General features: G+C 34.3%; 1 protein-coding gene across 2 annotated transcripts in view; it reads right to left on the bottom strand.

Annotated features, from left to right (window-relative positions):
- Window positions 1–16,981, bottom strand: part of LOC107222368 (zwei Ig domain protein zig-8) — a 379,382-nt gene that overhangs the window by 14,325 nt on the left and 348,076 nt on the right. The gene's annotated exons all lie outside the window — the stretch shown is intronic.

The following is a 16,981-nucleotide window of genomic DNA, read 5'->3' as shown; positions in this document are numbered from 1 at the left end:
GCTGTGTAAGATGCTTAATAGGGTGGGTCAAAAAAATCAAGTATTTTTTTTTTTGGATTCGACACACGAAAACTAGTTCCTAGCTACCTCTAGAAAGTACTTACCAAATCTAAGCTCTTAATATTAACGGGAAGATTATGCTCATCATAGTTTTCCATTTTCAATTTAGTCTTATATAAAAATGGCCATATCTTATCACCAATAGATTGTTAAATTAGTTGCATCGTCAATATTTATAGGAAATTGAACGCTCTACAAAAATGGTCTCTTATACTTTTTTCATTAATCTAACCATTTAAAAGATATTCAAGGTGAAAGGTTGAAGTATTTTAAGGAAAATAACTTTTTGTTTTGAATTTTGTAACTTACTAAAAAATAATTATTGTCAAATGAGTTTCAGATATTTTCATAGAAAATTGAACGCTCTACAAAAAAGGTTTCTTGTGGTTAATCGATTACTGTAACCATTTAGAAGATATCCGCAGTAGAATCCCAATGCCTGTTGATTTTAATAGTTTTTAAATAATTATTTCCAATTTATCCATTTATTTGATGGATTTTGAGATAATTTATGATCTATTCCAGAAAGAGAAGGTTTTTATTTAAGAAATATCATCAAATATATCAGCAGAAAAAAAAAATTCTATTTTACCATATGAAATTTTATAATTCAATACAGTATTGATTCAATACTGTATTGAATTATAAAATTTCATATGGTAAAATAGAATTTTTTTAGATATTTAGATAGAATAGAAAGAGAAGGTTTTTATTTAAGAAATATCATCAAATATATCAGCAGAAAAAAAAAATTCTATTTTACCATATGAAATTTTATAATTCAATACAGTATTGATTCAATACTGTATTGAATTATAAAATTTCATATGGTAAAATAGAATTTTTTTAGATATTTAGATAGAATAGAAAGAGAAGGTTTTTATTTAAGAAATATCATCAAATATATCAGCAGAAAAAAAAAATTCTATTTTACCATATGAAATTTTTTTAGATATTTAGATAGAATAGAAAGAGAAGGTTTTTATTTAAGAAATATCATCAAATATATCAGCAGAAAAAAAAAATTCTATTTTACCATATGAAATTTTATAATTCAATACAGTATTGAATCAATAGATCATAAATTATCTCAAAATCCATCAAATAAATGGATAAATTGGAAATAATTATTTAAAAACTATTAAAATCAACAGGCATTGGGATTCTACTGCGGATATCTTCTAAATGGTTACAGTAATCGATTAACCACAAGAAACCTTTTTTGTAGAGCGTTCAATTTTCTATGAAAATATCTGAAACTCATTTGACAATAATTATTTTTTAGTAAGTTACAAAATTCAAAACAAAAAGTTATTTTCCTTAAAATACTTCAACCTTTCACCTTGAATATCTTTTAAATGGTTAGATTAATGAAAAAAGTATAAGAGACCATTTTTGTAGAGCGTTCAATTTCCTATAAATATTGACGATGCAACTAATTTAACAATCTATTGGTGATAAGATATGGCCATTTTTATATAAGACTAAATTGAAAATGGAAAACTATGATGAGCATAATCTTCCCGTTAATATTAAGAGCTTAGATTTGGTAAGTACTTTCTAGAGGTAGCTAGGAACTAGTTTTCGTGTGTCGAATCCAAAAAAAATAATACTTGATTTTTTTGACCCACCCTAATGCTTAAACAAATTCGTTTAAAATGAAAAAGAGAAAATTCTTTCAAAAATAGCATGTGAATAGTTACTTTGAGAACATTTAACATGTTAAATACAAATGTCGTTTACATTTTAAACGTATATTTTAGATGAAATCATTTCAAATATATATATTACCCATCGGTGTCTATTTATAAACTGTGAGTCTATTTTTCCGAATTTTGATCATTTTCGACATCATGTGTGAAAAATTTGATATTTTTCAGTATTTTTGCTCAAATCTGATCACATTTTTTCACCTCCAAGACATTTTTGATAAACGTTATGCAAGAGGACATTTTTTTACTGCCATATAGCTGTTCATAATTGATTCCTGAAAAAAGAGACTTGAGTCTCAACTATCAACGCTTTAGTCTCCTTAATTCGGTCGATTATAATTTCATCATCCATCAACTTACTTTTATAATACACTAAAACACATTAAAAGACTTCACGAGGCTCCAAAAAAGGCTACGAAAATTTTCAAGATTTTTCGAATATAATTTCGAGTACTTCAACCGTTTCTTCAGGATTTCATCAAATATAAAAATATTCGAAATGATTTTTGCGATTTTCGAAGATTTCACAAAGTTTTAACGATATCTTGAAATTTTTAAAATTTGATAGAATAGAAAAATATATCAGAGCTTTCATTCGATTTCGAAATATTTCACATCATTTTAGAAATTCACAGGATTTTGTATCCCTGCTTCTAGGATTCCGTATATTTGCAAACTATTCCAATACATTCCCTGCAATTTTCACGGATAGTGCAAAGACTCAGAATATTTCACACGACTTCAAAGGGTTTCAACATATTCAAAAAAATATACGAAAAACTCCATAAAATCGATCATTCTCATAAATCACTTGGGAATTCTGAATGTTTCATAAATTTGAAATAATTTTTTAGAGACCCCGAATAATTCTGATCGCATTTTCGATTGACCTCGTTGATTTTTTAGATCCGAAATAAAGGTTTTACAAAAATCCACGAGTCTTGGAAAAATTAAGCGCGGTTCCTTCGAAGTTCCCAACAGAAAAAAAAAAAAAAAAAAAGAAAAAAAAAAATTCGTAGAAATCTTTCAACAAGATTTCCGCAAGCTTGAAAAGCGGTTTAGAAAAGTTTTCGGACATCGTCCAACTCTTTAATCCATTAAAGTCGTTTGCCGAAAATCCGGAAGTCGAGAAAAGGTTCTCCTCGCCTTTTGGGGTCAGAGAAGCGTGTCGTCCGATTAGCCCCGGGTTCGCCTTTGTTTTTGAACAGTCTCTTCTAGTCGGCAACCTGACCGACGCTAGTCAGTGCTCAGGTGCCAGTTAGAATTCTCCTCGTATAATGAAATTATTTTGCCGGGCAAACGGACTACAGCAACGCAACTTCAAAGTCACTTATCCAGACTTCCAACAGCTCGTATTCCACATGCCTGAAAATAGCCTGGATTTACGTTTCGCTTGGATCTTGGGATTCCTAACGTTTCTTCAATTCGGGGTTGTAACAATACAGGTGGATTCGAAATAAATTACAAAGAGTTGTATGCTATACCGGGTCAATCTTTTGAAACTTGAAAATCAACCGCGCATGCGCGAGTTTTATCGGCTGTTCGCGCAGGCTGGCCATGCAGAGTTTCAGCCGTCAAACTTTGTTTCTGGCGGAGATTGTAGTTGATACGAATTTTCGAGGTTAGAATCTCAAATAATTGAGATAGCGACTCGGTAAGGTTTGGGAAGCATTTGTTCTTGGGTCGGAAAGTCGATTCTTCAAAGAACGGTCGGAATTTAACGCTTGTGCTTTTTGAACATTCAAACGTACACATTTTGTTTGCGTTGGCCAGCCTGCGGGAAGATTTCGCCGACCAATGAGATTGAATTATTTGGCGCATGCGCGGTTGATTTTCAAGTTTCAAGAGATTGTTTTTATATTATTTTTTTGATATAGCAGTTATAGCCGTAAAATCTATTGTATATTCATTCATTCGTCGATCCAATCAATCATTCACCCATGCACTGGATAAATTATCAGTCAAAAGGTGTATAATATAAAAATTGTAAATTACAATCGTTTGTCTTTCGGTATAATTTTATTATAAATAAAACGTTTCTCTTTAGTTTAACTTGAATGCACGAATCGTCTCTCTTCAATTTGAATAATCTCTGCCCTGTATAATTTATCGACAAAAGTCTCTCTTTAATTTATGGTTCACGTTGAAATTCGTACCGATTACGACAATTCAACTGGATTTTGTACAATTTGTTGCTCCGCATTCGACGATTTCCAAATGGTGACAGGTTCGTTTACGCTGTTTAGAACAGTTTCACATTACCAAAGAAACATTTCAATTTGTCAGGATCTCACTTTACTTTTTCATTTTCATCTTGAGCGTGGAAACTTTATATGGGAAAATTGTAATAGTTCTAAGTCGCATTGTACAGGAGAAAGGCACGGTATTTAAACATGATTCAGCACGTCGTACATCACAGAAAGCTTCGCAGAGAGAGAATTAAGCTCGTCTTCGAGAAGAAAGGTGTTGTAAGTCAATTTGTCAATTTGAATTGTGGTATTTGTTTTGGTTTGAGGCGGGGATTTCTGAATCATTACAAGGTAATTTTAGTCGATAATTCATAAGGTGAGCGATCATGTATAACTTATCCGTCTTGGAACTTGATAATTAATAAGGTGAGCGATCATCGTCGCCTGAAGGTGAAGTGAAATCCCTTGATACGAGGGTGAAGATCGCTTGGATTTTTCTACCTACGAGCCTCGTAAGATGGCTAATTATACCCGCGGTTAATTATTTATTAACATCAGGGAACCATGTGGCGTTATAAGATCTATTAACAGACTGGTTGTATATTTTCAGGGTCGCTTTCTCGCCTTCGTCTGCCTGCTTATAAAGCATCTGACTCGACAGGCGTCTCTAATTAGTGCCGAAAGCTCGCGCAACGTGTGTCACGGTTGAAACGTGCGTGGCTTAAATTTTCAGAAGGCAAATAAAATTAGGCAGATATGATATAAGCCGGCGTGTAACAACCAACTCATCCCCACGAGGTTCAGGCAAATTAGCCAAATTCACGTCGGCAGGCTTTTCAAGAAAAACTGTTGTTATGGCGCTGTGTGATGGATAATTACGCTAGTTGGTGAAAAATCTAAAAATCCTACATATATTATACAGGGTGTTGGAATTTGTACATTGGAATGGAGTGGATGTATAAAAGGAATAAAAAAAAAAATACAAGTTCCCAAATTATATTAAATAATCAATTTCTCTTGGTGTCCGATTTCGTGTCTTTGTATGTCGTTACAGTATGGAATAAACATTATGTCAGATTACATGGAATTCATTAGTAACCGCGATACATTTTTGTTTGTCGTTGGCGTACGAACTTGAATATTAACTTTAGGGAAAAAAAGGTGAAGATCAGAATTGTCGAAAATTTTATTCCCTACAAGTTTGTTTATACATGTTCATCAATGCCCTAAGATTAAAAATAAACGAGATAATGCAACAATTTTACTTCCGCCACGTTTTTTCAGGTTTGATTAGAAAAATATCGACCTCAGGAAAAGAAACGCGGAGACAAAAGTTGTAGGAGATTTAATTTAAGATTTTTCGTCGATATTGAAAACGGCCGAATTATCCAAGCGAAACTGGTTTTCATAAAATTCAAAATGACGGGCATAAGGAAAAGCCACAACAACGAGAAACAAAGTTTCGAGTGATGTAGAATGTTATTTCAAATTCTTGTTTCAGATAATTACGAAGAACCCATCGTTTACCAAATAATTTCACACAGAAACTGCACATCAAACTTTCTACAAAAGCACAAAAGTAAAACATTAAAAAAATTGCCGTCCTCGGAAAGTTTAAAAGAACGGAAAAAAAGAATGCTGAAATCTAGATACGGAAAGAAAATGAAATTTTTTTTCTCTACAACTTATAACAATAATAAAAAATAAATTGCATTGAATCGATGATACGCGAAAATTTTTCGCAACACTATGTTTGATCCCGAAACTCGTACATCGAATAACAATTTCGTAGAATGGTGTGGTTTTTGCAACGAAATAAAGCCGACTGATCAGAGGGCAGAGAGCTCGTGGGATTTGAAAAAAAAAATAAAAATTTCGCTAATGCGGGGATTGAAACGAATTCGCGAAAAATGGCGTAAAATCGGGGAATGCGTTCCGACGGGGTTTTTTGCCACGTTTTATACATCCCGATGTATTTCGCGCAGCGCAGGCTTATATCCGCGAAATGATTACCGCGGGTCTGGGTCTTTTTTGTTTTTTTTTTTTTCTCTTCCTTGTTTTTGTTCTGTTTTTTGCCCCTTGTTTTTCCTCGTTTTAATTTCGCAAATTGGGAAGCTCGATCGTCGCATTTTATTGTCCTGCAGGCTATCAGCCGCCGTTGCGCTTTGCACACAGCCCGCAATTTCTATTGTCTGCTGTATTGCGGGTCGTGCACTTGGAGCTGGGATTCGTTAGGAGCGAGCTGATTACGCGAATACGTTCCAACCGGGAATGGCGATAATTAATTTCGCCATTTCGCGCAATCATCGCCGTCGTTAACGACGATTTCCGAATCACCAGACTAAGATTGCATCCATCGAGTTACGGATGAAGAGTTTTGTTTTTTTTTTTTCAAAGAATGATGTTCGTAACGTTAATGTAAAGATTCAATTTTAGGAACAACCATTTTTTCGTAAACCTGGCGTAAATATTTCTCTGAAAAACTGCGAAATTTCTCGGAAAAAATACGCCACATTTTTCCGCAATTCATATACTTACGGAACACGTGCGGAAATTTGCAGAGAAATTTGGCAGTTTTTCAGAAAAAAATATTTTTCCACATCTCTACTATTCACTGAGTTTCTTTGATAGACGCCACATATTTTTCTCGAAGCTGATACTCTGGCGAAAATTTTTTACGCCGAAATACGAAAATTTTCTACTATTTTCTACGTCATTTGGAACACTTTTGCAGTTTGGTCGTAGAATTTTACATGGAATATCGCACATTTGCGTAATTTATCATGGTTTTTTTCTTTTCACTTATTTGTATTCCTGTGGTCATAATTTCTGTAAGAGTTCATCATTTTTCGTAGATGATTGTATCTTTGGCTAACTTTTTTTTTTTTACAAGACTCATCCGATCGAGAAAAGATGAGTTCACAGTATACGACAGATTCTCTAAATCCGTCTACATCGTAATCAGAAGATGAAAAGGTCGGTACTCGGATATGGACTCAAATTTTACTCGGTACTTGACTTGTCTGCGATAAGTTTTTTTTTGTGAGAGATATGCGACATCTAGCGGATGGTTTGGGTCGAAAATTGTGATTAGTTGTCATAGAAAATTGTAGATTTTCATGAGTTTTCGTAGAAATTTGCAAATTTTTTAATGTAGGTCAACGCGGTTCTACGAATGAAAAAATTCCTAATGTTTTGGTTCATAATTTGAATTATCTTTCATAAAAAATCGTAGATATTCGTAATTTTTCGTTAATCCGCGCAGTTTTCTACGAAATTTTACGAAAAACCAATCAAATATACTCTCAATATACAATTTTCATAATTTATCGTAGAAATTTGTACTTTTCTACGAAAAATACTATGATTTTTCACGATTATCTAACGATTTGCTATTATTTTCTACAATTTTTTACGCTCCATAATTCTTCGTGATTTGGCGTAGAAATTATTTTCGCCAAGGAACTGTAGGATCCTCTCAAATAGAATAATCTATTTTCAAAAAGCAAAGTGTATCCAGATTTTGGAAATTAAACACGTTTAAATTCGTTATAACTTCTCAAAACAACAATTATACTTTCAATATTTCGTTACATCAACGTTACTGACGTTCAATCTGGCGTTTTTTATAGCCTGGGATAAACTGTGTTTTGATTATATTCGATCGCTTGAAATTTCATATTTTCCAAAACGTGAAATTGTTTTCAAGGTGTAGCTGCGATTTTCAACGGTGTGCAGCTCATTTTATTTTCGCAACTTTGACTTTCTTTTAATTCGCGATTGCGTCACGTTGCTTTTCTTTTCTTAAAAACTAAATTTTACCAAGTTTTACTACGCGAGTCTTTTATAAAATTAATTTTTTTATTTTAGCTTCATTGAGAAGTTGCAATTGCATTTCACCCGGACTTTTGCCTCATTTTTCTCTCCACAATTTTCATTACATCGAATGAAATATTTCACTTGACCAAAAAAAAAAAAAAAATAATCGACGAAGTTCTTGTACGCGGTAATTCTTAAAATTAAAATCAAAAACTGCTATGTTCAAAATATCTAAATTGATAGACATATAAGGAAAATGAAAAGTCCTTTGTTCCTAATTGTCGAGACCGATTAAGCTGTGAAATTTCATGACAAACTTGTTTTTTTCTATAAAGATCTAGTTTTTTTTAAACACAAATAACGCGTTGTGTATGAAGATAGGTTAGCAGACGCTTTATTCAATTAGGATATTGGACGGGATCAGAGAAAGAAAAGAACCATTGGAATGTTCTCTTTGAAGTGAAGTTAACCCCAGGAATATTTCAGGAAATTTATCGATAAAGTTTATTCACTACGTTGTAAAAGTGGCGACGACAAACTTGTAACTCATTTGCTATCTGAAGTCGTAAAATGGATTCGTGCAGAACAGTTATAATTTACGATCAAAAGTATTCCGCCTTCTGTTATCGTAGGTAGATTTCGCTAATGAAAACGGGTGAAATTGGTGTTCTTTTTTTTATATTAGCTTGTTTCGTTGAATAGTTACGTTTTTTGTCTTTCTCTATTTTTTGTTTAATATTTACCGACGAGCTGCACAAACAATGCTTTTTTTGCAACCGTTTGAAAAATTTGCTGTCAACAGAAGGAGAGAAAAAAGTCCTCAGAGAAGGATACCTCGTAGAGCGAATTTTGAAAGATCACTCTCAGAATTCGTACATTTTCTCACTTGAATAACGTGAGGATAATCTGATTTTTTAAAATCTATTATCACCTAGCCACATTCACGAATATAAAATCTAAATGTAGTCAGTTCTAAACTAAAAAAAGCTCCGTTGATCGACGCCAGAATCATCGAAATTCATCAATTTGTTTTCGAGATATCGTTGTAAAAAAAATTGATCACATACACACCACAGATGTCTGTACAAAATTGGTCCGAGTTGATTTTCTAGACCTTGAGACTTCGAGATCTGGTGAAATCTCAGCTTTTCATTTTCGGGTTGATTACATAACAGCAAGCTCGTAGCAATTTTGGGGAAAATAATAATCGAAGTGGCGACCTGTATAAAAATTTAATATCACGTACAAAAATGATCCACACAAATAATTGAAAAAAAAAAATAACTTATCATAGGTAAATAACCCAAACAAAAGTGACCTAAAACAAAAAGTATCCTATGACAAAAATTCAACAAAATTTTGACAAGACATAAAATTGAATTAAACTAAATTTAGTTCAATCAAATTAAATTTTCAATGCAATATTTATTTCATGGCTTATTTTTATGCAGTTTATCTCTCTTATGGCTTATTTTTCTGTGGGTTATTTTTTTCATGGGATATTTCTATCATGGGCTTTTTTTTGCGTGATTTATTTTTCTTACGAATTATTTTTGTATGGGTTATTTTTTTCATGAGTTGTTTTCGTGTGGGTTGTTTTTGTCCTGGGTTATTTTAGTGTGATCTATTTTTCTCTTAGGTGTATTTTTGTGCGGGTTAATTTTGTCATGGGTTATTTTTTTTCTCACGGTTCATTTCTATCACGAGTCATTTTTTTTCGTGGGTTATTTTTTCACGGGTTATTTTTGTCGTGGGTTATTTTTTTCGGGGGTTATGTTTTTTCACAAGTTATTTCAGTGCGGTTTATTTTCCTTGTAGGTTTTTTTTTTTTTTTTTTTTTTTTTCACGGTTTATTTTCGCCACGAGTTATTTTTTTTAACAAGGTACTTTTTTCACGAGTTATTTTTTCCTGGGTTACTTTTCCCATGGATCATTTTCGTACGAGTTATCTTAGCGTCGTTCATCATTCTCACAGGTTATTTTCGTGTCGGTTATTTCTCTCATGGGTTATTTTTGCTTCGCGAGTTATTTTTGCGCGGGTTATTATTTCTCGGGCATTTGGTCCCGGTACCGATTCCGTGGATTATAATTTTAGGATCGATTCGGGTTCTCGCAGTCAGGCGGTTCAATCACGGAGGTCCCGACCATCTGTCGCTCGGTTATTCGTGGGGCCGCGATACGTGTTGCCTGTAGGATCCGGACGTCGCGTCATGTGTATCCAGAGTATCCAGACACGTGGTGGGCGGCGGGCATCGAAGTGGTTTTATAACGCGGCCCGCCGACCGCGAAGCCCCGGACCCTCGTCGAAATGACCATTCTGAGGCGAAAAGCACGTGAAACTATAAATCACGATTTGTATCCACGCCACTCGCACGGTCTATACGGCTTTTGAAACACGCTTACGCCATTGCAGAATCGAGGCCAAGATACAGCTGCATTCCTCCTTCGGTTATTCCCTCTTTTTCAAAAATTTTTTATCGCGAAATTTTTGACAGAGGTGCGATCACCAAAATTTTTTTTATTGCTTTTATGGTCAACAATAATAGACAATTGCAAGGTGCTTATTGTTGATGAATTTCTGTCTTACGCAGAGTCGATGAAATACCAAATGATCGGTAGAAAGAAAAAATAAAAAAATTCAATGTATTTTTTTTGAAACTTTTTTTGGATTAAGTGATGGTTCGCATTTCAAAAGCCACGAAAAAGTATACAGAGAATCGTTTTTCTTCAACTATTTTGTGATTACAAATCATTAAGATGTTTCAAAAACTACCAAATAATTATATGGTGGAGATTGAGAAAATTTACGCACAAATTCTGTATTATGTAAATCGATGATTTTATAATAGCGAAACAGGAGTTTGATACTGGGTTTTGTTTTTTTTGTTGCAATTTATCTGATTATAGATATCAATCACTAGCATAAATTGTAAATAAACTGATGTTAATTACTAATAACCAACGTCAATGGGTTAATCACTGTTGTAATCTGGCGTACATACGTCATGTAATCTCATGTAGTCTCTGTAATCTCTTGTAATCTTTGTCATCTCTAATCTTTGTAATCCGCGTAATCTTCACGTAACCATTGCAGTTTTTTGGTAATCTTAACTCTGGATTAATAATCTTTAATCATATCCCTGAAATCCTTGTAATTCTTGTAATCTCTTTGTAATCCATATAATCATCGTGTAATCTTTTCAGTTTTTTGGTAATCTTGGTAACGTTGATTCTGGTTTGATAACATTTCTGGAATATTTGTAATTCTTGTAATCTTTTTGTAATCCGTGTAATCTTCGTGTAATCTTTGCAGTCTTTTGGTAATCCTGGTAGGCTTAACTCGGGATTGATAATCTTTAACCATATTTCTGGAATCTTTGTGACTTTTGTAATCTCTTTGTAATCCGTGTAATCTTTGTGTAATCTTTGCAGTCTTTTGGTACCCCTAGTAATCTTGATTTTGAATTAATAATCTTCAATCTTGCGTCTGGAATCTTTGTAATCCTTGTAATCTGCGTGTAATCTTTGCAGCCGTTTGGTAATTTTCCCAATCTTAGTGTCTCTGAAATTTTTGTAATTATTTTTTCTTTGTAATCTTTGTAATCTTTTCAATCTCTGTAATCTCTTTGTAGTACGTGTAATCTTTGCGAAACTTTTTGTAATCTTTGCAATTCTTGCTATCCTGAAATCTTTCTAATTCTTGTAATCTATCTTCAATCCCTGTAATTTCTGCAGTATTTGAGAATTCCTTGTAATATTTCCAATCACGTGCAACTCATTTAATCGTTGTCGGTGTACACCACTTTTACGTAGTCATTAACCCCTTGACAAACGTGAGTATTTTATCGCTTGTTCTTGAAATACAAAATCTAATTCAATTTGTATGGTATTCTTTAGCATTAATAAAATTTGAATGTGACCCACATTTTATACATCCCTACAATTACCTCAGCTACAAGATGGACGTGAAAAGTACAGGGTACCGTAAAAGACGAGCAAAAAAAAAAAAAAAAACGAAAGACAAAAAAACACTTCTACGAAATCTTTGGAACGCATCCAGATACTTGGATATATTTTGCACCCTGGCAAACATTTGTCTGTATCACTGTTACCTCCAGATTGAAATCGGACGCCGTTTATATACGGGTACCCTGAGCCTATGGGAGTCGGAAGTGGTCAGAGATATTTTCTCGGCCCGCAGGACAACACGTCGTGATCATTCGTTAAGCCTTACATCGTCGATCGATCCTCTCCTCGTCTCTTAGAGGAGCGGAAAATTTTTACGATATGCAGCCTGAGTCATCGGAATTTTACGAAAGATTCATGATTTTCGGCCATTTTGCATTCGGTGAAAGAAAAAAACGCATCGAAGAGTACCAGCAGCGCGATTGATAATTTCAAACTCTTTGCGCGAAATGCAAACATCTGGGTCACTCGGGAATTTTCAAATTCAATTTCGATTCCAATTTACAACGGTATTGATATCCGGCTGTTTACTCGATCCGAATTCAATTCATTTAATTTCAATCGTCCGAGGGCTGCGAATACTCTACTGACAATGAACCTAAACAACCTTCTGTTAGCGGATCTATGAACCTTCGACTTAATTTAATTAAACGTTCTACTCGACAAACGCAGCGTATTACGCCGACGATACAAAACCGAAATTTTCTTCATCTGCTGAATTTTCGACACGCAATTTCGTCGGATACTGCGCTATACTGGGTAGTCGGTTTTAATCGCCGTGGGCGAATATTTTTAAATAAAAAAACGAAAAGAAAAAAATACAAGAAAATAGAGTTTGCAAGTCACGTTTGATTTTAGATAGGGAACATTCATTTCGGATACGCCAGTAGCTGATATCGGGTATCAAAAATGGACTTGGAGACGTAGAAATAGAGAAACGTAATATTTTTTATGTAAAATTTTTAATCTCAATTTCTTTCCGTTTACCTCAGCCTCCACACCATCAACCTAACTGTATAACTGTTCTTGCGGATATAAAATTAATGAGTTTAAATTTTAAAAAAACTTCAAAATATAATTTCTTCATTTCGCCTTAAATTTCGTGTGTCATCTCGCTAATAACTGCTCGTATCCAAAATACTAGCTCGAAAAATGAAAAAAATCAGTATCAACTTTACCCCATTCACCTACACCCTCCAAGTATTGTGTGAAACTTTTTCTTCTATCGTTTTTTTTTTCTTTCTTGTTAAAACCGACCACCTTTACAATCCTACAGTGATTCACGTGTAATTCCGTCAATAATTTATTTAGAAGTATCGTATGATTTTAGAATTACTCTACCATTTATTTATTCATGAAGTTTCTCACGTGTCAATTACATAATTTCGGAAGAAAAAATTGTTTCGTACGACTTTGGTACAGAGTAGGAGGTAAATGAAATTCCGTATAATTTGTGTAATTTATATTTCGGGTTGGATCACGATATAAAACAAGAGTAGGGGGAAAAAAAATGAAATCCATACTTCGCTCGCCTTTTTATATAAATTATACATAACGCGTTTCCTCTTGTTACGTGATCCATGCAGAATATATTTATATGAGGGAATTATGTGTAAGTCGTGGCGAGGTGAGGCGAGACGGAGGTAGAAATACTGAAAATAAATATCCAGCCGATATTGACAGAAACGCCGACGTTTGATGTATGACGTATATGACGCATGACGTACGGCCTATGAAGTATACACACCCCATAGCTGGCGGGGTAGTGGAGCTGATTTACCACGTATCTATATTTATATGTACGCACACACACACACACACACACACAGGCACGCGCATATGACATATGTGTACACAAGCGCAGATCTATTTCCCGCAACGTCCGAATGATTTATGTATTGACTCGCGACGAAATGAAAACATTCCCGACCAATTTATGATCGGAGGCTAGGTGGCAAGGGCGACGCGGATTCTGCTGCAACGTCAAGAAAAAAAAACTATTCCCTTTTATTTATATCATCGACGAGTCCGAAAATCTGGTAAAAACGTTGTGCTTTTTTTTTCTTTTTTTTTTTTTTTTTTTCTTTCGATGCATACGTAATTGCGAAGCGATCTCGCGTAATAAATAATTTTTGATGAGGATGAAAAAAAAAAAAAAAAACCACTTCGTGACGGGGGAATTCAACCGATTAATGTAACTAATAGTAATACCCCCTTATTTCGTACCATTTTGAATAAATTGAAGATTTTGACTCCGAATGCGTTGAGACAAAATTGAAATCGTTTGGATTGGATCAGAACCCAAAACCTGAAGATAAGTTTTTAAAAACTCTGAATCTCATAGTCACCATTTTTTTTTTTTTTTTTCACTCGGAAGTAAGTGATATACATTTTTGTTGTTGGATTATGGTTTTCTTGATTTTTTCGACTGGATTTCAGTATCTAATTTCAATAATTTTAACGTACTTTATTATGAGTGCTAATTTTGTTTTTCTCTTTTCTGTAATCTATACCATTACCATGTATTTCTCACAAAAAATCCCGAGCAAAATGGCCGGTAAAACCAAATGTCGTAAATTTGCTGAATTTATTTGAACGAAATATGCAAATCCATTTGAAAAAAATGAAAACGTTCCGAAACCCGTTTTCGTTTTAGTTCTCAGTTCATTGTTTTAAATCAAAGTCAAAATAACGGCGTATTCGAGGTAGCTTAAGTAATTTGTTTGAAAAGCTGCTAAAAAAAAAAAGTTCTTCGCAATCTTTTTATGGTTTTTGCGATGAGGATCGTAACGTGAAAAAAATAAGAGAAATGTAAAATGAAAGGAGTATGTGATTTGGAACGAAGTGTGCCTTACACGTAAGTTTTATGCTCTCTGACTTGAGTGTTCTTAAACTCACCAAGCTTTGTCCAAACGACTAGTTAGTCGTAACTACACCGAGAGAAATTGCTGTGAAATAAGTAAACAACGAATATAGTTCTGGGTACAAGATGAAAAGTTTTTTTTTTTTTTTTTTAGCTATAATCAGAAAATCTAGTATGCGGCATTATTCTTTTTGATAATAGTCACTCTTACTGTATTTTACTGTCATTATTGCGATAATTTGGCGTTGGTATAAAATTAAACCGATGTTAAGGCTTTATTGTGAAACTCAAAGTGAAACAAAAATTTTATTCAAATTTTCTAATAACCATAAAACATGAAAAATTTTTCTTCATTTGTCGTTTAACGCGTATAGAAACGTTCCAGAGAGCGTTCACTTATGAATTTCCAGTAAACTGTACGTGACAATTTTTCTCCCGGTAAAAAGGTCAACGTTCAACAGCCGATCTCAAGTAATTCACTTGAGGATTACGGCGTGCTTGTTTCTTGGCTGAAGTAGCTCAGAGGTTATAGATATAATGCCGTGAGTATACGACGTCAGTCGTTCACTGCTGCAGTTGTGAATTCGAAATTCCAACGAGACTGTAACAGTTACTGAACTCAAAATCGTCAAACTCTGAAGTATGCGCAATATGCATTCTCGCGTAATGGCCGATGAATTATCGGGTTTCATACACATATGCGTTGAAAAACCCCTCTGGAGACTAAACTATGGAAATTAATTGCATGAGAATGCAGAGAGAAAAAACGAAAAAAACTTCTTGCAAACTCCTCTCTGTGTTCGGAAATTTTTTATTCAACTGCGATTCAAGAAGAATTTTGAAATACGTATTGATGATAAATATTTTTCCTTCTCTTCCTTTCCATCTGTTTAGTCTTGAAAAATTTTAAACAAGGTAAAAAAATGAGAATGAGAATGATTAGCACCCTCAAGTTTTGAGTACGTGATAAACCATAAATTATGTGTTTATTAAATGTAATCCCGATAAATATTTCACGATGTTTTTATTACTGTATAACATTAGACTGTATCCAAAGAATCGACTATTTTTTATTTTTCAAAATTCAAGTCGAAAATATTGTTCCAAATGACGAAAAAAAGAAGCTATCCAAGTTTCAGCACTTAATATTAATATTCAGAGGTGTATGATCGTGATTTTCTATTTCCCATTTAATTAACACGGAAAATTTTTCATTTAACTGTGGAATTTTATAACTCGTCAACACGTTAGTTTACTGATAAGACCAGAACGTACTTTTATAGGGAATTGAACGGTCTAAAAAACAGGCCTGTTATCATTTTATGATAAATCTACCCTTTCAAAAGTTATTTAATATCCTTAAATACCTTTTGACCTTAAATAACGCTACCAATTTTGAGGTTGGTCACCCTGGCAAGAAACTGCTCTCGAATCGTGACGCATACGCATTAAATTTTAGCAGATGACGGACCATCCAGTAGTTAGAAATTCATCCTGTACACGTTAATTAATTCAAACACAAATGTAGGTACTCAGAGTATTATTTACCTGGTTGTCAGATTTTCTGTTTGAATTTTCAACATGCACCTATGTTGTATGTACACTTGGGGACAATGAATCTGAGACGGCCAATTTTTTAAACTAGACAGTTACGTTGGCAACACAGAGAAATCTGCAGCGGCACAGTCGGTCGAGCGCGAAAAAAACCTAATCTTAATAAACATAACATAACCCATGACCGTCGAATCTAACCTTAGAATACCGCGGGGATAATGACTTGTTAGATTGACACGTATTTGAAGGTTAGAATCGACGGTCACGGGTTATGTTACGTTTATTGAGATTGAGTTAGTTTCGCGCTCGGCCGACTATGGCGCTGTAGGTTTCTCTGTGCTGCCAACATAACTGTCCAGTGTAAAAAATTACCCGTCTCAGATTCATTGTCCCCAAGTGTACTTACATATTACTGTGTAGAAAAAGGAAGGAATAACCAAATAATTATAATTCAATGTACAAACAGCAAAGCGACGAATCGAGGGTTCGCAAGTTGCCCAATTTGCAGTTCGGCCGTTTGTTTACTGCCAATCGCGTGTTGCGCATACGGTGGTTGAAACTGGGCTTACAGTTTGCGCATGCATCGGCCCAATTGTGTGTCGACATCGATAGCCGTGTATGGTAAATTGGCGAGCGTCAAAGGACAGGCACGCGGGAACTAAATTGCGGATACCGCAAAACCCGCTCCAAACCGTACCCGAATGCAGAAATAAAGGAAACCCCGAGGCTCCGGTTACTTCCGGTCATTAGAGGGAAAAGCCGCGGTTATTCCGCAGGTTCGATCTCATTCCGCAGACCCTTCAACTTCCAGAGGGACG

This window comes from Neodiprion lecontei, chromosome 7, assembly GCF_021901455.1.
Source record: "Neodiprion lecontei isolate iyNeoLeco1 chromosome 7, iyNeoLeco1.1, whole genome shotgun sequence".
NCBI lineage: Eukaryota > Metazoa > Arthropoda > Insecta > Hymenoptera > Diprionidae > Neodiprion > Neodiprion lecontei.
This window is presented reverse-complemented; position numbering and strand designations above follow the sequence as displayed.